This window comes from Falco punctatus (genome assembly GCF_963210335.1).
Source record: "Falco punctatus genome assembly, chromosome: 4".
NCBI classification, from domain to species: Eukaryota; Metazoa; Chordata; class Aves; order Falconiformes; family Falconidae; genus Falco; species Falco punctatus.
In genome coordinates, this window is record NC_137583.1 from 70015425 (window position 1) to 70040969 (window position 25545).

Here is a 25545-nt window from a genome sequence, read left to right on the forward strand (position 1 = left end):
CAAACTGCAAGTCTGCACCGAGATATCTGTGTATGTCACACAATATAGCATATGCCTTTACACGCAGCATAGCTGAGGATAGGGAACAGGCAGTAAGCAGTGACAATGACAGGTTTTCTTTAGTCCAAAGGAAAAGGTTATTAAATACTAACTGGTAACACAGCTTTTACTGCATACGCATATACTCCAATACTCTGATTTCCAAGACTCACCTGGAAGTGTAATTCTGTGATTTATTAAATTTTATTTATGATTTTCATACTATTGCCTTAATCATTCATAATTAGCATAAAACATAACAAGGTCCAGTGATAAATTCCCACTTTTTTCCCCTCTTTTGCCTTTTTGCTCTACATCTGCCATTAAAAGATAGTACTTCAAAACTTCAGCTGGAATGATATCTAAATCCTTTTACCAGTTGGAAGAAATTCTGGGCAAAGTGCTGGAAGGAAAGAAGTATCAAAACCTCTTTGAAACAAGATAACAATCTTACTTACATGCCTCCATTTTAAGTTTTATAAGCTCCTATAAATCCTCTCTCACAGCACAGAGTAACACAGGAATGCCCATGGATGAGGGCACTGGGTAAGCAAAGGATGAGTTTACAACCCATGAGCAGTATTCATTCAGTGCTTTTAGTCTGCTTTTTTGCAAGGAGTCTTGCCCTAAGAGCTCAAATCAAGAATAGCTGGATCCTGGTAGAGCAGCTCTATCCAGAGCTATTCTCTACCCAGGACTACGGGAGTAAACCTAAGTGCAGAAGATGGTCTGCAGAATGGAAATTAGGACAGAGTGCTTTACAAGTCTGACATCACTTGGAACACCCTAAACCAAATCTGAAGTTTCCTAAAGAAGTGCCTAAATGCAGCCAGAAAATACAGTCTGAATTCCACAGTTAGGGGCTAAAATGCTACAGGCAGTAATAATCAATCACTTTCTTTTCCCCACCATCACAGAAGGTAATTTGTTTGCTTTCTCCACCCTGCAAGGAAAAGACCGGGTGGTCTTCTGAGTTAAGAATCTGAGAAATATTCCTCTCAAGGACAAGGCCACACCAGGCCTCCTGGGCAGCATGAAGTCCTTTTTCAACACTGTCTTACACTGTACTTTATTTTAGTCACGGACATTAAGACTGTGGTAGTACTTTTGAAATCGTCACTAAATACCTCTTCTTCACAGCTCCATGCAAATCTCAGGAGTGTTTCCAAGACATGAATAAGGCCTCAGCTGCTGAAAGGTAGCATGTTTTCAGTTCCTCAGCTGTCTTCATCAGCATGGGACTGCCCTGACACAGGGATTCTTTATTTGATTGAAAACTAATTCCCCTTAATCTTGCAGAAGTTGTCACAGGTTTTAAGAATATAGCAGCTTTATTCAATACATGATAGGTAACTGTGAATTCTGAGGCTGTTAGTTTGTCGAAGGAGTGACATCTCAATAAAAATAAACACAAAAACTCAGGCCCTTGCAGACAGCTTAAATCATTCACAGTCTACTTTTTTAAAAACATCTAATACGCTGCTATACATTCAGACTTTTAAAAAAATAATTAAACTTTTTTGTATCTTCAGCCCCTTCTTAAATAACGTACATCTGATAAAGCCTATGCTCAAAGCCATGCCATTTAAAGTCTAAGTTGTTTGTACTAAAAAAACTAAGTCATGGAGTCTTCAGTGTTGCAATTCAGCTTCCTTTTACAGCAAAAGGAAGGTAGAAGAAAATGGGGCAAGGACCAGGCTGAAAAGCTTTCTGAAAACTGCAGCTGCAGCCAACAGCTGAAATTTAAAATCAGACATTGTTTTCTCTCCTCATCTTGTGGGCTCTGCCACAGTTTTCAATAAACCACAAATTCAGCCACAGAGGCACTATTGCTTGTAATTTTCTTTTGCTGATGGAGCTAAATTAAGACCCATAAACACTTCCCCCGACTTCAGAAAGTAGTGTATGCCACTCCCCAGTAGGCCTCATGACACGTTCCATGTGGACCGCGTGTTAGGCAAGGAGCAAAACCCACATGTGGTCCTGTGAAATTAATAATTTAATGTTGCAGAGAGAACCTGAAACACAAGATCATATGGGTCAAAGAAAGCAGAAGCAAGAACTGCATTTTTATTTCCCAACCCAGTGAGAGAACAGACATGTGACAGCCAGCAGACACGGTTCCCTTAGATTTCCACAGGGGATGCAGCAATATCCCTTGGTAAAGAAACAAAGGGAGATCCTCCACTCAATAAAAAACTGAATAATGACAGGAAAGACCCCATTGGAACAAAAGCCAGATTTCCTAGGGGATGGAGATTACCAGTTGCATCACAGAGAATGCATTGGTCCAGGCCCCTCTCAACCTTAGTGAGCTGAAAAAGAGGGTTTAAGTGAGGTGGCAGAGCTTGCTGAGAACGTTACAATATTCAGTGAAGACAAGGGCTGATTACGAAGAAGAGACTTCACAAGATTCACTGACTAGGCAGTAAAGTGACAGATGAAATCCCATGTAGATAAATGTAAAGTGATACACATTAACTTTCAACAGACTATTATCACTCAAAAGGAGAGTTTGAGGTTTTAAGTGTTTTATGAAAATTTCACCTCAGTGCTCACTAGTGATTAAAAGACCAAATAGATATTAGAAAATGCTAGGAAAAGAATAGTGAACAAGAACAGATAATATCATTATGCTACTGTACAAATCCACAGCCTACCCACATTTTTAGTATTGCATGCAGTTTTAATTAACTCCAGGTCAAAAAAGATAGAGCAGAAATAGAAACGTTAAGAAAAAGGTGGCATAGATGATCAAAGTTATGGAACAGTTTCTGTATAAGGAACAACTAAATTATGTAGGACTCTCCATTCTCAAAACAGATGACCCAAACGTCTGTTTGACGTCTATAAACATGAGTGACAGAAAGAAGCTGAATCGGGAAAGACTGTTCATTGTCTCTCTCAATACAGACTGTAGGGTCATCAAATGAAACAAGTAGGTTAATGACTCAGAAATACATAGATCTGAATATTAATTTCACAGAGCACTGTAGAAGTGCTGATAAGCTGGGGAACTTCTTGCTGTAGGACACTGCAGTTTCTGAGTATACAAGATTTAAAAAAAAATAAAACCCGTCAAGTTAATGGAAAAAAAATTCCATTGAGCACTGTTAAAAAAAGGACATAATCCTCTGTTTCCTTTAAGTAATCTCTTAATCAAATACTGCTGGGAGCTCGGAGGATATTCCGGAATTATTCACTACGTACCCTCCTTGATCCTGTACCCTTCCCTAGGTAACCATCACCATTTGAGACAGGTTGTCGGGCTGGATGTCTGGTCTGACCTGCTACAACTACTCTGACACTTCACAAGGTACAAGAAGCCCTAATGCTGACAGTAACATTTTGTCATATGTGCTAAACAAAAAGAAATAGAAGCACTTACATTACAACAGAAAAATAACAACCCCAGACCTAATCAAAATACTCTGCTGTTAGTGAGAATCGTACAAAAATCTCCTCCTGGCATGAGGATACGGGAGAGAATGAATGGCATACACTATGTTAAGTCGTATCATCTCATCTGTTCTAAAAATGGCCTTAAACATTTGTCTACACAGGAAAGTTAGTGTAGTGGAAGCTAGAGAATGAATTTGCAGTGCTTCAGCTATTCCACAGAGGTGGTGGACAATGCAGGGTAAATCTTACATGGCATCAGCATCCGAAGCTCTGGCTACCACCAAGTGTCAGAACATTATTAAACCTTTTGAACAAGGGATCTATACAGCTTAAGGGGGCTGAGATCATCTTTTCTCCCTCATTAACTCCGCACTACCGAGCCGCCACTCTGGAGGACAGCATGACTCCGGCTGAAGTACAGGGTGGCACCAAGCCTCCCTCAACCTTCCCCATCTTTCTGGGATGTGGGACCCAGGGTAAGGGCAGGCAAGGCTGTGCAGATCAGTGCACAGTATTCCACAGCATAGTGCTGGGATCTGGTAGCAGTAGGATCATTGGCAATCTGCTCATTTAGAAGCATTAAATCTGAATATCTGTCTACAGTACCACACACAACCTCTCCAGGAAGGCATTTGATGTTTTGTCCCCATAGTTCTTTGGAAATTTGCTTTTACTGTTTCTTTTTTTTTTTTTGTTAGGAGATTTTTCAAGGGCAAAGAATAATACACCTTTTATTAAGCAGCTATGCACAGTAAAAAACTTTTTACTAGCAATTTCTCAAGGAATGTTATGACTGGCTGACTTGAAAGAGGCCTATCCAGAATCTCATTAGATTTTCAAGTACTTTAGAAAGCAGTTCTTACTGAATTATCAAACTTGCAGGAAAGCAATGGCAGTTTCATACCTGAGATTATGTACTTCTGTGTTAACTGCAGAAACATATTAGACTAGTAAGGAGTGTCATGCACTGGGAGCTACTGCAGTAACAGGGAGCTGCTGGGGAATGTTGGGGAATACACTTTGTAAACATTTTATTTGCATGATTAAATACAGTTTTTCAAAGTGATGCACAGATGACATGATATACAGTGATGTATCTCAGTAACTCTTTGACCCAGAAAATCTTAAGTGGTTAAGAAAAGACACAAAAGCTTCATGGGTGTGGAGCACACAGTTCACAACACCTTGCATAAGCAAACTTACTGCATACTGCTGTTTGGACAGAGCAGCCAGATGTGTCCTCTGTTGGAGACCAGGGCCCCTGCAGACCTGCAAAGGTGGCTGCAGGCTGGCAGAAGCGCTGCTTGTTCTAGAGTTGTTTTACACCCATCTGCAATATTGACACTGCAAATATGAGAAAATAAGAGTGCTATTTTCTAGCTGATGTAACTTCTCCTTAGATACCACCAAAGAATCCCAGAGCTTCCTTCTTCTGAAGGGCAGCCAACCTGCTGCACCTCACCTAGTTTCAGCCATCAAAAATACAAGCAGCTAGGGTAAGCAATTCACCGCTGGCATGGAACAGGAACCTGCTGAAGGTTACTCATCCCACTCATTCTAGACACCTATTTTAAGGTGGGGTGAATTAGTCTCCTGAGACATGTCTCCATGTCTGTAAAGCAGCATACACATTAAATGCCCAGCACATATAGGGCCAGTGTTCGAGGAGGTGACACACACAGGCAGAAGAGCGCACTGATTGCTCAGTGGGCAGCTCTCCATAGGCAGTAGTGGTGGTCTCCTGGAAACATCTGCCCATATGGCTTTTTGGATGCTATCACACTTCCTTAAATAGTTCTAAGAATAAAATAAAATTATTTTTTTATTTGGAAAAACATGTACTGTCTATACATGGAAATATCTTTTAATACTCTTTTTAACATTTCCATGATATTTTAGACAGCAAGTGATTCCCACGTAGACTGTTTTCCTCAAAAGCCAAGCACATATTTAAACCTAAACTTTAGGCTCACTTTCCTATTTCTATTTTTTCCCAACACTTTTTGTCATACTGTTTTGCTGCCAGCAGTCTAGACAATCAGTTTCTTAAACACCTCCTTGAAACAAAACAATCCAATCCAGAGAATATTCTAAGGAGACTCACCACCATAAAATGCTGTTTTACAAGGCTGAGGTCTGTCTGTCTTTCCCTTGCACTACTTTTCTGTTTGCAATCCCTTACCAGATGGAGATGTTGCATGACTCCTGGCCAAGCTTTGAAAACCGAAGCATGAAGCCTGCTCTTAAAACTTCCGTCCATAACACTTCATGAGTGGTTGCTGTGGCTGTGCCAGAAGAGTTGCAGACAGCACTTCCTTCTACACTTTGACCTCCATCCATGTAGACACATCACGGCATCCACACCAGGCTCTACTGAGCAGCACTGGGATCTCAGGTCTGCGTAGCATATGGCACCATGCACAGAAGGTAACACTTCTTCCTCTCACGTAAACACACGTGCACACTGTGACTGCCTGCTTAGCTGTATGTTCTCTCATCTCTTGGCTTATCATATTCAACACGTATTGCTGACAACATACCTTACTTTGCCCCATATAGGCCCCGCTGGAAAACACATGAAGAAAAGCTATGGCAGAACGTAGAGATGAAGGCATAGTTAAAAGGTTGAGATTTCAAGCTGTTGGTAGCTGGACAGAGTGCATAGTTGGACTGATAAGAGGCAGAGAGCTGGGCTGGGGGTTTACAACAGCTGAAGGCTCTCCAGCGTCAGCGAGATTACCTACAGGGAAAGTGAGCATCCAACTGCTGCAGACATTGAAGCTGCTGTCCCTTAAAGCACACAGCCCAGCAGAAGCAGAGGAAATTGCTTCCTGTCTTGCTACTTCATTTTAAGGCTTGTCCTGGCTTTTCACTTCGTGGTCATCAGAGGGCTATGCTCGATGTCCTGCCAATGAAATACATGCAATTTTTGCAGAACTAAACAAACAGCTTCCTACCACGGAAAGTCCCAAAGCACTGAGAAAATAGGTTGATCTCCACCCATTGTTTCAAAATGTTATTCACAGCTTCGAATTACAGCCTTGTAATGAAAGTATGGGGAAATCAGATGAACAGAGAAATTGGACTTTGCCAATAGAGATATTACAAATTAGCAACATGCAAACCACTTTTTTTCTTTTTTTTTAAAAAAAGGCTCTTTTTAAAATTTTAATTTGCCTTTCATTCTCAACAACACAGAAGAGGAACATGCCGAAGCACATCCTATGCACTCCCTGTGACTGGTATTGGTGGGCAGTGGGCAACCTTTTCCTCCCAGGTAACTGAGCAAAGTGCTGTGCACAAACCTGAGCCTGAAGTCATGTCAAAGCAGATTGCTAAAGTAAGATCCCCATCTTAGAGAAAAGTCCAGTAACTTTTTCAGGCCTGGATAAGAAAAGGTAAAGTTATTCTTAGATGCTGTTTGGGAAACCTCAGATTGTGATCTTGAACACAGAAGAGCAGAAGTTCTCTATAAGGCAGGCATGAAACAACTTAAAATCTCCAGTCTTTCCCTAAGACTTCATTTGTCTTCAGGGTGAAGCCTCAGACTGTTGGCTCTCACCACAGCCCCAAAACTGGCTAGACCACAAGAAAATCAGCTGCAAGCCAGTATAATAAGACTGATTAACCACTTAAACTCTACTTAAGATCTCAAAATAGTTCTTAAATGGAAGATGGTACATTTTACTCTGTAAAAACCCATGACGCTTGTTTTCATAGTTACACTGATGATTTATATAGGCATGCACACTTGGCACTCCGCACACTCACTGCAATGACATCAATGTGAACTGCTAAGTTTTGAAGGAAAACTCAGTGTTCATAATTGCCCTTTAGTTACTGGGATTGGTGTCTGGTTGAAGATAAAACCAAAACATAAAGCCTTACACCAAATACAAGCTGTGATGCTGGAAGAATTTTGAACTGCTCATATAAAATGCCTGCACATGGGACATTCTGCATTACTTCTTAACATTACTGCATTTTCTTCACAGGGATGGGGTTAGATTTAAACCCAAAGAATGCATTAGTGATGCTTATGGAAAGAAAAATATCAAGGAATTTAAAGCTGATATACCCCCCACCCAAAAAAAAAAAAAAAAAAACAAAAAAGGGGGAAGAAGAAAAAAAGAAGAAAAAGGAACCTTAAACTTGACTTGGCAGTCTTCACACATATTGGATAAAAGACTTGGAAAACAGATGCTCCTTCTTACCAGCAGCCAAGATCTTCTAATAGTCCTACAACTTGTTAATCAACTAACATATGGTACAACTTTAGGAAAACACACTATTCTGATTTTGCATTTACATGGTCTGTTTCCTACAGAACTATTGTCAAGATTTAGCCACTGTAATATAACCTAGTAATTTTTATTCCTACACTTTAAATTAATCAATAAGCACAGAAATAAATTTAAATCCAAACAATAAGTAAACCTTATTTTCACACAGTTTCCAGTGATGGATTAATTTCCTCTCACCATGCTGAACCTCATGAGTCTGTAAAAAAAAAATATCACAATTTGCTGCAAAAGTACAACCTACAAATTCTGTTGACTCTGACTTAAAGCCCCTGAAATCCCAATACATTACGGGTTTTTGGCCAAAACTAAATTGTCAAGGTAAAATTTAATGTAGCTTGGTAATACCTGCACAAGGTGGTTCCCACATATACGTAACCTTACTAATGTGTTTTAACTTCTCTTTTATACACGAGGCCTTACTGCCTCCTAAAAAGACACCATACTTCATTTACAATGTAATATTTCTGAACACAAATCAGGTAAAAAATTAAAATGTAACGAAGGTTTCTTTTTTAGTGAACCCTATGCACTGACTTAAGTTTTAAAACAGTATTGGCTTTGCTGACCTCGTCTCTCTCAGCCTGCCACTGGTTTAATTTACCAATACTCAGCTGCTGAGCCCTAACAGCTTCTACCACCCTTACACAAATTCAGTGCAAGCCCCTTCACACTATCACATACCTTGCACAAACCCTCCACCACTCAATCCGGGTACCAGGTCATGATTTCTGCTACCTCACCACCACATAGCCATGTGGCCAGCCTACTCTCCAGAGGTGTTTTGCAGACCCTGTTTACAGATCACTGCAACCATCATCCCCATCTGGCTGCTTCCCCAACACTAAATTAAACCCCATGGTTTTGCACCACAGACAGGTCGGTTCTGGCTGCTGTGGTTCTTTCTGCAGTGCCACGGTACCTCCACAGTTCTGTCTTCGCCAGCCCTGGTGCAGGGTGGCAAGGGTCAACTAAAGAAGGTGCAAAGGTGTGTGGCACTGGGTGCTCTGGGCGTTGTAGCAAGCATCATGGGTGTGTGACCCTGCAGAAAAGGTGACATCCAAATAGCTCTGCTCAGAGTGTGGAAGGGAACAACTGTCTCTGCCCAGGCATGGAAACTGTAAACAAGACCAAAGAAGTTTGGCAGAGAAGTCTATAAAGCAGTAAAGCTTGTGGGGAAAGCTTAGGGGGGCATTTATGTTTTATGTTTGCTATTTAAATTAAAGATAGGCAGTTTTGAATATCTACAGTGTATACATATTTGGCATTTTGAGGCTGTTAGGAGGACTTGGTTTTGGGCTGATTTTTAATGCTTTTAACATCAGACACAGATGTAGCATAATTTAAAAACACTTTCAAAGTACTGTCATATGGAAGCTTGTTTACAAGTACAAAAAGAATTACCTTACAGTGCCACTTCTCAGCACTTGAAATGACAATGGATGCAGTTCTATTTAAAGGAAGAGTTAACTATACAATTTCTGAATACCTGAAATACACTAAAAGCACCCAACGTTTTACAGATGAATTACCAATTTTCTTTCAGGTTTTCCAACAGCAGGATAAAAATTAAGGCACGTGAATTCCTGAAATTTGTCTAAGATATAGTTTAAAAGTTGAGATCTGAGCTTTCACTTGCAAGAAATACAAAAGCCTAAAGTTAGAGAAAAAGAAAGTGAAGTAAGCAAAATGGTGCAACCTTTAGTTATTTGACACTTTTCAACAATTTTATAAATTTGTATAGATAGGCTGGAAGACAATCTGACATTCTCAAATTATTCACAATTAAACTATAGAACTATCCCATACATACATCTGTATGTACAAACACATAAAGATACACCTGTATGTTTCACAGCAAGTCTCTCCCTCTCTATGTTGCTCATCATCAGTTACATTATAAACTGTTACCAAGAGGTACAAGAATTTCCTGTAACAACCTGTGGTAAAATGGTCCACTGAGTTCTGGTAGGGGTTTTGGGCTTCTACTTGTAACATAATTATTGATTCTTTAAATGGATTGCAGAAATCCTCTCCCAGTTAAATATTTAATTTTCACTTAAAAGTAGTAATAATCTTCTTAAACAGATGCATGAATGAAATGAACATTAGTAGTTTCACATTCATGCATGCACATTTAACAGAGAACTTTAAGAAATCCAAAGCAGGTGATACTGTCTGTGGAAGATAAAAGTGAAAACAAGTCTGACCTGGTCAAGTTCCAAAGCAGAACATGGGATGGGATGAGACACTCAGTGCTGGAATACATATGTCTCTTCTCAAAGGCTAGTATGTACGTGACAGGGACAGTGTGTGAGGCTGGCACGCTGGGGTATACAAGCAGCTTCACAAACTGACTTCACATGTGCAGCAATATTTTTGGCTTGAAAGGAGTTGCAGAGATTACTTTGATACATTACCTGGTGGAAGATGTTTCTTCCATCTCTGGCTTTTTAAAAATTTATTTTGTTGATTATTTTCTTTTGAGTTCTGCTGCACTGAAGTTTAAGTCAGTCATTTGTTTACCAAACCTCAGTTCCTAGGGCTGGCAAAAGGAGAACAAACGTGAGTTTTCAACAGTTTAAGACTTTTGGGGTGCAGAACCTCTTCGGCATTTGTGTAACAGCTCCTACAAGGGGCCCATAAGCAGCAGTGGATTCCCAGCCAGCGCGATGAAGACGAGTTTCTTACTAATAGCCGAGGCGCAGGCAGGGAGGTACGGACCGTGCCAGACCTGGCTAAGATCCTGGGCTTTGCCTCACTTCTCCCAAGCTGCCTCCTCCCTGAGCCAGCCCCGGGGGGGTGAGCAGGGGGCAAGGGGACTTCTGAGGTCCCACTCTACTTCAGCGCACACCCCCCCACACCCCGCTGCAACAGCAGCGCCTCCACCGTGTCACGGAAGCGCACCAGGGCTTGCACCTCGGCTCCGCACCCAGGTCCGCAGCCCACAGCCTGCGGTGCCGGCTGCTTTCAGCACGGCGGCGCACACTTTGGATGAAGCACAGAATTAGGCATTCCTTGAACACCTCTCTACTTTCGATTAAAGTGAAACAGAAATGCATCCAGACAAACACTCTCTCTAATACCCTCACCCAGGATACCTAGCTGTGCCTTGAGGGAGGTTTGGATTACCCTGCTATTGATATTTAAACAAGGCTCTCGATTCTAAATTGTTGGTGAAAGTACCCTAAAGCAACCTGAAACGTGAAAAGACAAAAAAGTTACAGATACATGGATGGGCAAAATTACCTCTCTCTCTTAATCCAAGCTCCTGGATAATAAAACGCACTGCTAAAGTCTCTCAGAGGTACCTCATCAGTTTAGGCTTACAAGCAGTAGCTGATCTGCTACTGTTTTCTTTTCTAACCGAACATTTCACCCTTGCTATGTCACCACATTTACTGAGTTCAAAGCTACACACAATACCCACAGCTTCCCATCCCTTAACAAAGAGAATAAAACATACTATGTTTCCAATACAGATAATGAAATTTCTAGATAGTAACAATATGCATGAAATAAAAACTTCATATAATTTTTTTTAACTTACTGAACCATTCTCCTCCAGCAGAGCGTTCTGCACCGACTATTTGCAACAAGAAGGGAATTTCCTCCTCCTCAGACTATTCTTGAAATAGATTGCAGTAAGTCTTCCTTTCCAACCTCAGCCTTCAACAGCAAAAGGAAGCAACTCTCAATCTACAGGCAGGAACAACTAAAAAACCCAAACAACCAACCCCCTCTCCCCAAAATTTTGGCTACCACTATATTAAAGGTCAACACAGCCATTTAAGAAAGAAGATCTATATGTGCTGTTTTAAAAAACTTCCTACTGCAGAAACCTAAATCATAGCATAATGCTTACTTGCCTTGCCTTTCAAGTCCGGAAAGCTCTGTGTTAAGATCACTTGTAAGGAAACAAGTTTTCACTCACTCTGTATGTGTATTTTTATAAGCCGATCTTGTAAATAAACCAGTGACACTTCATGGAGGGCAACAGTGGACGGATTGCCTTTGTCATGAACATGAAATGAAAATTTCTACATCAGCCCCACACAGCCTGGCAAAATCTGGGAACTGACCCCACATGATAGGCCCAACAGTCAGAAAACAAAGAACAAAAAGGTTCAGGTGGTAACAGCCTCCTGACAACTATATTCGAAGCAGCTGTCATTAACAGGTAAGGAAAAGGCAAAATATTTGCTGAGTAGCTGTATAAATGTGGACTGCACAGCATGGAACAATCTTGTTTTGAAGATCTCCATTAAATGGAAGCCAAATCAATAGCTAAACCATATGCTACACCCTGAGATCACTATTGTCTAGAGCAATGATGCAAGGTGGGCATTAGCCCACTTGTCAGATTGGTGAGTTCAGCAACTGAGAAAACAGAAGGGTCCTTTGGTTTTGGGGTTTGTTTGGGTTTTGGTTCTTTTTAAAGACGCAGTGTTCTCTGTCTCCATTTCCTCAGCCTGGACCAGATCCTCTCCTTTCTTAAAGGCTGAGGAAAGGGGCTTGCACAACAGCTTGTAAGATTCCCTCTTAGAGATCCTTCTGTATCGTTAAGAGATTTTGGCAAAGAGAGGCTGGTGCTGCAGCCCCAGCTAAAGCAGCCTCAACATCACTTACAATCTTAAGAAGGGTGGAAGGCTAGAGTCATCCCTGTGTAACCTGTGCCTTTGCCCTGGGATCTGATGATGAAGCTTGAAAGCTCTGCTATGCTATCAGCACTTCAGCCTTGACACAACCTTTCCAGGACTCTTTTATGGAGACTATGTTGACAAAAAAAAAGTTCTCTGCAAGATTTTCGGTAGTACTGGATGGGTAATCACAGGTATCCTCAATACATCACGCCACTCCCAGATTTATCAGTCTCTTACCTTCTACTGACCTAGCTGTAGACTTGAGAAACAGAGAAACCATGATCTAGTGGCTAGATTCTAGTCTTTGAATAATTACATGTGAGACAGAAGAATTGTAACAGCACAGCAGAAACATCACCTTCCATGAAAAGCAAAAGACAAAGCAAGTCCTGCCTGAGGACATACCTTCCCCTGCCCCCAATCAACTCAGGACAATCTGATCCATGATCAGGAAGACCACAATGCTCTGGACTTCTCTACAGAGGTTTATTTGCTCTATCAGGAGCCCAGGTTGCTCATTCAGGCATCAAAGTTAGATGACCAAAAGTAATTTTTGAGAATAACAGATTAAACTGGAATTCATCCCTGACTCAAAGCTTCAATGTAACAAAATGGCTTTTCACAATAGAGAAATGCAAGTTATGGGCAGATGGTCCATCAGTGCAAAAAAACGATCACAAACTGAAAACGGAAACATGGAAAAACAAAGCGTGCAGAAAATCCAGAAAGAACAGCATTGGGGTCAACGTGACAAAGGAAAAGAGCTGAAATTGAAATGAAGAAATACAGGCAAGATTCTTCCAGAAGTATTCTGGCAAAGAAATCCTCCATTAGGAAGTAGGGAAATAAAACTGACCATCCTTCTGGGAGAAATGCAGAGAGAGGCATTTGATGGCTCATGGCTACCTGCCATCTGATCAGCACTAAGTGCTCCTACCATATAGGCAGAAGGTATGAAAACGCACCAATGTACTGAAATCCTGTCCTGGGAAAGCATGTGACAATACTTAAATTAACACTGACAATGCTTGTACCTCCCAAAACATCAATAAAATTTGTTACAGATCCATTCAGCTGATGCTGATTTTTATTTCATATGAGAAAGAGGAGTGTCATCTAAGAATAATTAGGTTTCCATACCAAAATCCAGGTTCATCCAAATACAGACTAAATGCTAACAGATGCTATCTTGATTTCACATTTAAAATGCAAGACATTGGTTCCCAAAGCAGGGTCCCAAGCTCCATAGAGCCTGTCGCACGTTACTTAGGTCCCTGCAAAATTGGTATCTCATTTTACAATGCCCAGAAAGCATCCTTGGGGAGTAAAGAGAGCGCAGTTACCCTTCCCACACCTACAGATATGCCTCTGCTTGGAAGAGAGATGGAAGGAGGGTAGTGGCAGGACTGAGCTGCATCCACAGTTTACATGAAATTGCTATTTAGCAGTGAATGAAGTTTCTGTAATGCTCTTTTCTGTATCCTCACTTTACTCATCATGTCATCTCTGATTATGAAGTTACAGAAGGTTTGTTTGCTGCTGCTAAGACTTCTTTTTAATGAAGACTATTACTAACTGAAGCCTCCTCAGTCAGTCACCCTGGACACACCAGGGCGTAGGTGGACAGAAGCAGCTGTTGCAAGGCTCATATGCTGCAGCGCAAATGGAGACTCAGAAGTTTCATCCCAGCTTCCAAAAAACTTTGTGTGTCCCTGTTTTGCCTTAATTCCCTTCTAGAAAGTATGGGTGTAACTGCTGACAACCTGCTACAGCTGTGCACGTGTGTTTTGCCACAGCTGCTCCAGAGATATCTTGAAGATGTAACCTTGCACTTCTCAAGAACAGTCCCTTAAATAACCCACCAGAATGCATTTCGTAAGGGTACTCTGGGGGGGTAGTACGCCACTATCATTGGGGAGACTTGTTCCAATTATGCCCTAATGCTTTTACCTCGATTACACCATTCTTAAAACTAATAAACTAATGCTTTCGTTTCTGGTTTTGACAATCCTTATGACACAGAGAGCAAAATTTTTATGCAGATTTAATTCCATCTTCCAGACAACCTGAGCCAGATCCAAGAGGGACCCAACAGATACTTAGAAGTTAGAGCAGGGAAAAGGCTTTCCCATATCCAACATGCAGTGATCTCACCACTCTTCCTCACTTCTTGGACCTCTGACCCCCTGCTCCTGGCTGTGGTGGTCCAATGACAGCAGGAACAGCGGGAGTTATCCCTTCTCTGCTAGCCTGCAACCCAGCAGCCAGGGCACCACCCCAGCAAGGGGAAGCCATGGACAAATTAACACAAAGGAGAGCCCAGTGACAAAACCATGTGTGCTTATGTGTCCACCTGTGCTGGACTGTTCGGCGTTGCAAGAGGCAGAGAGTAGATCTGATGCTAGAGACATGGGCATTGATAAGAGCTAGAGACTCAGCATAACAAACACTCCTGAATGTCAGTGACAACATTCACTCCTGTGTCCTCAAAAGGAGGTTTCTAGGATTACAAGCTTTTTAGAGTCATTTGACTTAAATTCTTGCTCTGATCTGGCTGCGTCCCCTCAACAGACAAGGACAAAATACAGCCACTATTAAACGATACAGGAGCTAAACAGTACTTGGAGGACTTTTGACAAAGTAAGGAAGTAAATAACCTGCAACTTGAGAGCCCACTAGAACAGAATAAAGAGAGCTCCACCAATCTGTTCAAGAGCAAGCAAAAGCCAAATGCCACTTTTGACTGGTGATAGCTGAAGTAGAACAAAACATTGCAGAGACAGAAGACTGGGAATGTGATTCATATAAAGCCAGTAAAATGAAAATTCATTACAGTGAAAAAGAAAAGCATCCTTCTAAAAGTACAAGAGTATTAGGAGGATATTTCTGTAATATCGTAATTGTTTTACTGTGTTAATATACCCTATTAAAAATAAGGAACATTAACTGGCATAAAATCAGAGCTCCATAGTAAATATATGATCTAAAAATTACAGATAAGTAAGTGGCTACTGAAAATTCTGGAAAATGCATACACATTACCTGAATTAGGATAGAAAGGCAGAAAGGACACAAAAATGGACCTTTGAAAGACAGTGAAATGGAAGAGATGGGACCCCTGAAAACATAACAGAAGGGGTGGGTGTGAATGTTGATGCACAGAACCACAACATCCTGAGGATGAAGAGTGGAGAAGAGGAAGAATGTCTAGTTGTAATTAAAATTAATATCATAACCCCAGCTGTGCCAGGTCTGAGATGGATTAGAATCAGAACTCCTATTGTAAATGAATCTCTCAAGAAAGGGCACAGACACAGTATAGAAAAAGAATGCAGCTCCTAAAATACAGAGCTATTCTGGAACCAGTCAGCATTGGTCAGAAAGAAAAGACAGCCAGGTGAAGCCATCTGAGTTATGGATGTGTGCATGCCTCAGAGGAGGCACTCACAGCTACAGAGAGGTTTCCAAACATAAGGGACAAGCTAAATGCACAGGACACTGCACTATCCTACCTACCCAGCTGCAAAACTAAATTTGGGTTGATTTATTATTGTTACATGGAAGTCTGCAGTGCTGTTACACACGTGCTAAGAGTGTTGCAAATATTTAGTGCTCAAAGGCATGAATTTACCTTATGTGTGCACTAAAATGCAATCAGAAAATGCATGGCTCCACTTATGCTGTCTTCTTTTGCCTTTTACTACAAAACTGAGAAAAAAAAGATTGCTCTACACAGAAATACATTATCAGAGTTTGGAAGCAGATCTCAGAGAAAGCAACTCAAGACTTCAAGGCAGCAAAAGACAACTAGTGAGAAGTGAAGGAAGAAGCAGCAGCAAACATCTAAAAATAGAAAGTCCAGTAGGAAGTTCCCCTACAGAGATTTAATCTGCTATTGTACTCAGATCCTGGCATTACAAGTTAAAATCTACAAGAAGCTATCATCTTTAATACATCATCTCCTTCCTACTGTTCTTTAAAGCAAAGAAGCTGATTAAACATCCTGCCACACTCCGGTAACCTTAACAGTGCATTTCTTCATTTCACACTCTAAAAGGTCAGGCACATGTTAAATTGCTCTTCTTTGTGTGAATTTACAGTCAGCACAGGACTAAGTCAATAAGGGTTGTACTTCTGGTCTTTCCAACAAACTAAGCACTATAAAGCAGTAGATGGCATCTTATTTCAGAGAGATGTTAAAATTTGAGTGTTTTTCTCTTTTAAAAAGTTTAACTTTTACATTTGCTTAGTGAAGCTCCAGATTAACTAGTGTGGTATATTTTACCAGGATACGAATATCTCTCAAAACACTATAAAAACAAACGCCATTGCCCTCATTTTGCAAAGCAGGTAAGAATATTAAAGGTTATGGCTTTATAGTTCCTTAAAATGTATTTAAAATCCAGAAGAAAGTTCTAAAGCTTTTAATAAAAAAAAAATAAATCCAACAATACCAATGTGAAAATATTAGACATCTAGCATATATTAGCATTTATTTTAAGAACTGGTATTACACAATACACACCTCTATGAACAGCTGAACTACTGACTGGAAAAAGATCATTTCTATACAGCTGCCAAAATCCCATTTGCAAAAAAGTGGAAGACTTGTTTTTAATTTTATGGGAAATACAGCTGTGGGATCTGTGAAGAGCAGTTTTTGAGATTCTTGCTGTTGCCTGACAATTCTTCAAGGCTTTTGTGTGTTTGGGTACCTGTTGAAGTTGGTGGGCAAACATGTTTCTTTTTCTAAAGGCACAAGGTTGGAGCTTTTCCTGGGTAATGCTTTTCATGTGGGACATTAAGGGATGGGTCCCAAACCATGCTTTTAATTGCTTCCCTCTCACCCTCATGAAAACAAAAACACACAAGCGACTTCTCCAGATTGTCATGACAGCACATGGGGTCAAAAAACCAGAAGCCCTACACAGAGAAACAGGCGGGCCATAACCATTTCCACCCTTGCAGTACAGGAAATGCTTCAAGTGGTAAAGGCAAACGCTCTTCACACAGCAGGAATGCTACGATTCTGGATAAGGAGGGATGAATCCAACATCTTTCCAATATGCACAGCAAGTATGAAAACTGAGCTGGTTTTTGAGTTGGAAACTAGCAAATCTGTGAGTATGATTCCACACTGCTGCTGTCTGGGACAACAAGCGGATGGGACTGGACACAGGAGTCCTCCCTCCAGCTGTGGACCCCCAAACAAAAGCAAGATGCCAGAACTTCAGGGCAGCCCTAAGGCCAGGTACATGGGCTGGGGAGCTCCAGCAGCCCCTGGCACCATCCCTCCATGCCAGCCCAGAAGGGCTGCAGCGGCATGACTGGCCCCAGGGTTGCCGAGGCGCTCTGCATTGCCGCAAGTCAGGTGTTCTACAGGTGAAAGCTATGGCTTATTTTGCAATACTTCTAGGGTCACTGAGTACAACGGACATCCACGCTCTGAGTTTCACAGAATCTATCAAATGAAAAGACAGGACCGACCTTCACAGCAACTCCCTTGGTTTTAGTACCTTAAGTACAGTGACCTGGATGAGTAAATGGATGGACTCCATGCCACACCAGAGCACATCGTCTTTTCTCCCTTACCTGCACTGCAAATGTATATCCAACACCTTTAAACTCCTCTCCCTTTTCCCTTCTCATTAGACTTTAAAGCAATAATAGTTACCACGCTTTTGCGCACAGTTGGGTTGTCCCCTGGCTACATGTGACCGTAAGAACAGGACAGGCAATTATTTACAGCTATCCACAGTTAATAGTGCACACAGAACTCCCCATTACAGAGGAAGTGTAAACCCCATCCTAACAGGAGACAAAGGCAATGTATCCCAATCTGAACACACAATGTATTCATTGCTCTTGGTTTGCATTTGCTAACCTTTGAATCTAATAATACAACATTAATATTCTATTAATACAGTGCTTATATAGGATTTCCTTTCTTTTTCTTTAATATACAAAGAAAAGGAAACAATTCTGTATGGTGAAATAACTGGCTGACATACTGCTGAAGCATCAAATCCCTTATTGTTTCCAAAAAGATGCACAGCACTCCTTGCGTACTGCCTGACTGCGTTTCACGCTGTGTCACGTACACATCCACTGCCCAGAGAAACTGGGCACATGCACACCAAGCACAAGAGGTGACGATGCAGGCTGACAGCACCCCTGGTAACTTTCTCACAGGATGATAATGGAGAGGGTCAACAAGAGCCCACCAAAAGGCAACCACCCTTCCAGAGGAGCAAATCAAGCAAACCAGCCGTGTAAGAGAGCAGTAAACCAAAGGCTGCTTTCGCACAGCCACAGCTGCTAGGGAAGTGAGGAGCCACCTGCACGAGAAAGACCAACCTACCCCACACAGCTCGTCCCCACACAGCACCACGGTGTTTTTCTGCAATAGAGGATCTTCAACATGGACAAGAAACTAGTTTTTTGACATTTTTTTGTAATTCTGGACTCCCAAGACATAAGCCATAGTTTCATGAACTTTAACCTGGCATGAGGTGGTAATATCACTGCAAGAAGACATCCCTTCTTTCCTCAGCCGCCCACTTCCAGTCTCTGGCCCCACAAAATTCTGCACAGCCACACACTGAACCATGACAGCTTAGGGAACTGATCCTGCTGAAACTAACCTTTTAAAAACAAAAGAAAACAAAAATTAACCTTTTTTTTCTTTTTCTGGGTTGGTGGTTTCACTGCAAAACATAATTCACACTGAGACTCTTTCAGAAAGGAGGGAACAATTAAAAGTAAATTGGGTTAAATACTAAAACAGTGAATTGTTAAAAAAAAATATTCCATATACTTTATTGGAAAGCTAGTTGTAATTTTCCTCACCAATTCCAGTGGCAATATATCTTTTTATTTTTTTAAGTTAATTTAAATTTTCTTTGATATTGTGCCTGTTGGGGACACTTAGTAGGTGTGCTGAATGTAAGGCACAGAAGATAATTTCTTTGCTCTACTTGGCAGATGTAGCCTATAGGTATGCTGGTCTCACTACATCCAATCTCATCTAATCTCAAAAGCAAAGTGGTCCTGAACATGCTCAAGTCAGAGTCAGAGCTCTTACTCCCCACAAAAATGCAACCACTTCTGGTACACCATATGGCAGCAATCCTGTGTCAGCAACACTGTACAACAGTTTTTCAGACGAAGATTGAGGAGCAAGTTCTCTGCTTGAAACCAAAAAGAGATTTATCCCACAGAAGTATGCAACACATCATTACCCAAACCGGAATGAAGGCAGGACATCAGCACTCAAGTGTTATGGGAACTTTAACGATGAAGGGTCAGGGATTCGATCTGATGTCCAAGCAAACTGCCAGTTACAGTTTGCACAATGCCATCAGACAGACAATGCAGTTTTGCTGAGAAACTACTAATTTAATGTTATTGAAGCAAAATATTCAGATACAACGTTCCATTATACTTGGAGCCTTTGACCCTGGTTTATCCTGGAGTTCAGGCCCTGATAATCTATGTGCTTGAAACTCATCTTGGTGGATAATGGAAAATTCTGCTCCATTTCCTCTGGGACTTCATGCTCATTAGTCACAGCATACCAATTAAAAGCTTTGTTAGAAAACCAGAGGAATGTGACACAGCACATGTACAAACCAGGAAGCTTCATTCACATATAACATGGATGAATGGCTCTGTATGGAAAGCCAAGCATCGCATTAGCAGGTCGTGTGCATCAGCATGCAAGATCAACAAAAGACGTGCAAGAATTTTTAAGTCAGCACTCTCAGTAAGCAATGGATTTTCATTTTGAACAATGAGAGTTACAGTATTTTTCACAGCCCACATCTTCCTTCTAACCAAAGGTAATGTAAAATATTTTAAAAGTTATGTTTTCTTGCATTGTTACTTTGGCAATCATCTAGTAAGAAATCACTAAACATCACCACCAGCTACTACCAGATTCTTTTCCTAACCATCAGAGGTGAAGCTGGGGTTAATGCCCTGGCAAGCTACTTATGAACTAGAATAACAACCATTTTCAAAAGGGATTATTGCCACTATGAACCACTGTCAAGTATCTGTAACAGCAATTCTCAATTAAGGAAAGAATAGGACTCAGCATCTGTGCTCTGATCGTGCAGACTGACTGCCTCAACCAAAACAAAAGTCGGATTTAACATGCAGATTTATTTTGCAACAGTTTGAGTTACCATTCTATTTAAAATCATTTATTACAGAAACTGAAAAATAATGGTCTGCTATAGCTGTAAAAAATCCAATTTGTAACATTTTATTAATCCTTAATCCTATTCCGGCATTCTTCCCTACAGTGAATGACCTGCTCCAAGGAGCTTTTAGGGTTAACAACTCCCATTGACAGTATGCTATAAACCCAGCAGAGGCAACAGCTTTACCTTTCAAATTATATTTTCATTTCTACATTTCAAATGCAGCACAATGGTGATGTTTAGAGTATTTCTTATATTATAGACAGATACTTTGTAAAATATTCCATCTGTGACAAGGATGATGACATTATGAAACCTGTAGCACGAGTGATGCATCACAGAGAAGAAGGCATTTTCAAATTATAAGAGGGTCTTACAGCCACTCAGAAGGACCTTTGGGGAGGGATTTGGGACATGCTGGAGCAAAGTCCTTGTTGAGGAACAGCAGACCTTCTTTGTTCCACCATCCCTGCCTCCCTTCATGTCCCAGTGAGGCCCGTGGCATCACTGAGCCCAGCATTTGCCCCTGTCTGGCACCTCCCCACTCCCACCCACCTCTGTGGTTGCTCAGACAGCTGGCTGAAGGAACACATCCAGTGAAAAACTAAACTAATAATAAAAACAACAAAAATAAATCCTCGGCTGACTAGCTCTCAGTTGGACCTTACCAACACGAAGTCACTGGCTGGACATTAATCGTCCCCATGTAACCAGCTCCGACAGCGACATGTCTGCAGTGGGATCCCATTTGCACACATGGCTACAGCAGCTCCCATGCCCCGGCAGGAACCACAACTCTTCCCTACACAGGGTCTGGCAAAAAAAAATCAGTGGAGCTTATTCCTCCTCCAGTACAGTGGGAACATCACTCTTTTGCAGCCCTTTTTTCTCCCCAGCGTATCCCTACATCCTTTACCCTCAGTGATGTCAACCCACCTAATGGGGCCATGAGCCAAGGTGGTAGGCACATCCCCAGCACCTCTGCACCCCCTGCTCTGCCCTGGGGATCTGGGTCCTGGTAAGGGGCTGGAATAGCTCCTGCCCCATCTCACCCCAGCACGGCACCAGGAGGCAGGGGGAAGGAGGGGAGAAGTGGCCTTGTGCTTCCTAACCTGAGCATCACCAAAAATGGTTGGCTATGGGCACTGGTCCCACCAAGCACAGGAAGAAGCCAAACTTTTCTCTTAAAAGCTCCCTCCTACAGAAATCTTAACTCAGTCTCCTTTCTTTATACCTAACAAGTAATTGTGGCTGAATTTGGGAGCACTTAATAATTTGCTCATATTTTATGAAGAAAATACCCACTTGGGGAAAAAGAACCCCAGTTTTTGAAGCCCCACTGCCAGGAGTGGTGGCACTGTGGCACTTCGCTGAAAGAGCAGGCTCAGCTGGGCTTGGGGGACTCCTCGGGGCCAGGCTGAAACCACGTCCATCACCACAGCCCCCAGGCCCCACCATACCGCAGGCTCTGCCTGTCTTTCCCATGTTACATGGGACAGGCACCAGGCATCATGACAACTTGTGAAGAGGATGGCATCTCCTTCCTCCCCAGCTGTCAGAGGAATGGTGAGAAGCAAAGCTGATGACAATTTAAAGGGAAGATAAGCAAGGTAAGACAAGTTGACAGGATGGCTCCTTCTCCTCCCCCAGACCCTCCCAGCCACAATTGACACTGCCTCTTAGAAAGACTGTGGTTTTCCTCACACATAGATCTGATGTGAAGCTGCTCAGTGGTGTGTTTAGTGAAGGTAAAAAGACAACATGAAAAATGAAAAGACAAATAGCTAGCTGCTTTGTATGAATTCAAAGAACAGGATTAAAGCTACTCAGAACTGTATCTTCTGCCAGTTATCACAGAGATTTTATTACAATTCCACATCCTCCTTGGGAGGTGTGAGAAGGAGACAGAGTAGAAGCTTTTAAAAATACTCTGTGGTATTTTGAACCTAAAGAGCTAAGAAGTTCTTGAGTTTAGCACATCCCTGTTCTCCTCCTTAGTGAAATCCAAAATAAATTTTGGACTCTTCATTGATTTTTGGATTTTGAGCATTTAAATTACAGGGAAGTAATGTTTCCAGAGGTTTTTGGTTGGTGGGCTTTTTTGTTTGTTTCTAGGTTGTTGTTGTTTGTTTGGGGTTTTTTTTTGGGGGGTGGGGGGGTGGTTTTTTGTAACTCTAATGTCAAGATTCTTTTATCTTTTCCTGAGTTCAGAGGTTTAAATCCACTTTTAGGATTCCAGGAGCTGGAACATCAAGAAAATCAAAAGCTGTAAAAAGGCAAGTGATTTTTTTCTATCAACACCAAAGACAGCTTACTTTAAAAAATACACATATGAGTTCACAGTCATACTAAAATAAATTAATAATTAATAAAAAAAATTCCTTGCCCAAATGTCTATTATTTTGGATTGGTTTGATGGCTGCTAACACACCACACTAATGTTAAGTAGTTGCAGGAAGGCAATTTTCTCTTAATATTCACCAAGGCAGGTCACACACAGTCTCTCACTAAAGCGAAGTACCTGCTCTTTTATTACTCTAATTTTTCACGTTGCTTTTCTACTTTGTGTTTGATGGATACAGCTGCAAGTAAAATTTAGACCATTATCTTGAGATAGCTACAGTCTCATTCAATGACACATTAAACACATTCTCCTTTTAAATGGAATTTTATTTTACTGTAAGCCAAAATAATTAAAAAACTACCAGTACGTGCCTATTCCTCTAATCACCTACTTAGAAAAAAAAGTGGAAAGAAATTACTCATGAATGATTGGAACAGAACTTCAGGATAAAATATTTTGGTTCAGATAGCTGCTTACAGCCCATACAAAAAAAAATTACTAATAAAATAATAAGAATACACGTATATAGACAGATTGAAGGAACTTACTCATTTTCATCATAAGAAAAGTGAAAACAAGTTCAGTAAACAAAACACAAGTAAACTAATGCATCAGTAAAATAATTATTTCCTGTACAGGGAGAGTATTTCACATCTTATTTACAGTAGCAGAAGTCCACAGAAAAAGTACTTACTTGTAATTGTCTTGTGAAAATAATCCAGTTTCCAGTTAGTAAACAAGTAAACAAATAATAAAACATCTGAGAGTTATTTTGTGGGTCTTTTTCCTTAGGGGATAGTGAAATCTTTTGAACTTCATTTCTCATCATACCCCATTCTAGCTTAAAAAAATAAAATAAAAAGGTTTTAATTAAAAATACATATCTTTCTAATGGATAAAAAAATTAACCCAGCAGAATCACCCTGAGCCTTTGAACAGGTTCCTTGGACTCCCACTGACACTTATCATCACCAAGCTCAAGTTATGTTACAGCAGTGTGAGGACATCTGAAGGAAAATGAAACAGGCTCTGAAGTTGTGTGTGCTAAAGGATTTCCTGCTGCAGCCTCCCCACTGAGGCACAGATTCAAGGGGTGAGGAATCGACTTGTTTGGGATGTCCGTTTGCAGGCATCCAGAGCATGAGCCCAGCAACGGAGGGGTGCGCTCGCTGCCTTGCCATACCATTGCCCAGTCCTAATATTCGATGCTCATCCCTAAGGCCAAAGGGGCATTTTCTACCTTCTAACATTTTTCACATTCACAACTTCGTCATCTTTCTAATCACATTTCAGTTTATAGAAAAACATAAATATACTTGTGTTGCACCTAGAGTCTGTGCTTAGCTGTTTGTTTCTCTTCTTTCCTGTCCACAAACATCTGTCCTTCCCCTCTACCCTTATCTAAGATAAGCAGCTTCAGTTTACACACCCCGTACCTTGCAAAAGCATGGTCTGGAAAATTAATTCTTGAAAGGATTAATGGGTTTTTCCCCTCCCACCACAAATATGTTTCTGCTTCTGGAAACAACGTTTCATTTTGCAAACAGAAAGGGCGCTGCCTGCTCTGGCATATAGGTGCATTTCTCTTCCATGCAAAAGCAGAGCTGCACACAGCCCAGCGCAGAAATAATTCTAATCCCTAAGTAACATGGTCTGTCATATTGATGCAGCTGAAATCTCAGAAAGCAAACAAAACAATTCCTCTTTAAAAAAAAAAAAAAAAAAAAAAGCGCCTTCTGCAGGCATTGTCATACTTTTATGGTTTTTTTTTCCCCCCATTCTCTAGTCTGCAATATTAGCCTGGCCATTTGAAAATAAAGGAAATTTCTACCACTCATTTTGACTCAGTATTAAATGCCTTTCCCTTATATTTTGAACAGAGTTGAAATTACATGCAAAGGCCTGTCCTTCAAATGCAGTTATACAAACTAGGGGGAAAAACTGCTCCTTGCCTGCCTTCCAATTCATGGTGCAGTGCAATGAAAACCCTTCCAAAGAGGGCTCCATGCTTCTGTCCTGAAGGGGCTCATTCTACTGTCCTGTATCAGCATCCTACTGTGTACAAGAATCAGTAATTTTTCTTTGAGGAATCAGGCAAACGCCCTCCACTGTGATTTTTTCAAAGGTTTCTTTCCCTACCACCAGCTTCCTTTGTCACACAAGTGCTCCTCTGCTTCCTTATTGCCCAAACCTGGGCCACAGACAAAATCCATCCAGCCATTTAGATTGCTCTCAAGAGCAAACAACTTTATAGTATACAATGGCAGGGGGAAACTGGGCAAACCTCCCCACCCCTTATTTTAAGAATGATGTGGTCTTCTGGCCTCCACAGCACTTAACTTGACTGCATTATTTTTATAGTTACAGACTTGGCCATCAAAGAAGCTTTAACTTTTCACCCTCAGGACTGTGTTCACGCATTCTCAATGCATCCAAACACAGAGAGTGGTCCATACCACAAAAAAACGTAGGGTAAACAATGATAGAAATACAACCATGTGCAGAGAACAGGAGGAACAACAAAAACTGAAGCCAGATGCAGCGCTGCAGCAAGGGGAAATAAAAACCTTTTACAGTGGGAAGAATAAGAGGTGAGAAAGCTGAGGGAG

General features: G+C 41.2%; 1 protein-coding gene across 1 annotated transcript in view; it reads right to left on the minus strand.

Annotated features, from left to right (window-relative positions):
- The window catches only part of KIAA1217, a 350277-nt gene that overhangs the window by 189176 nt on the left and 135556 nt on the right, over nucleotides 1–25545 (minus strand). The window lies entirely within an intron of this gene.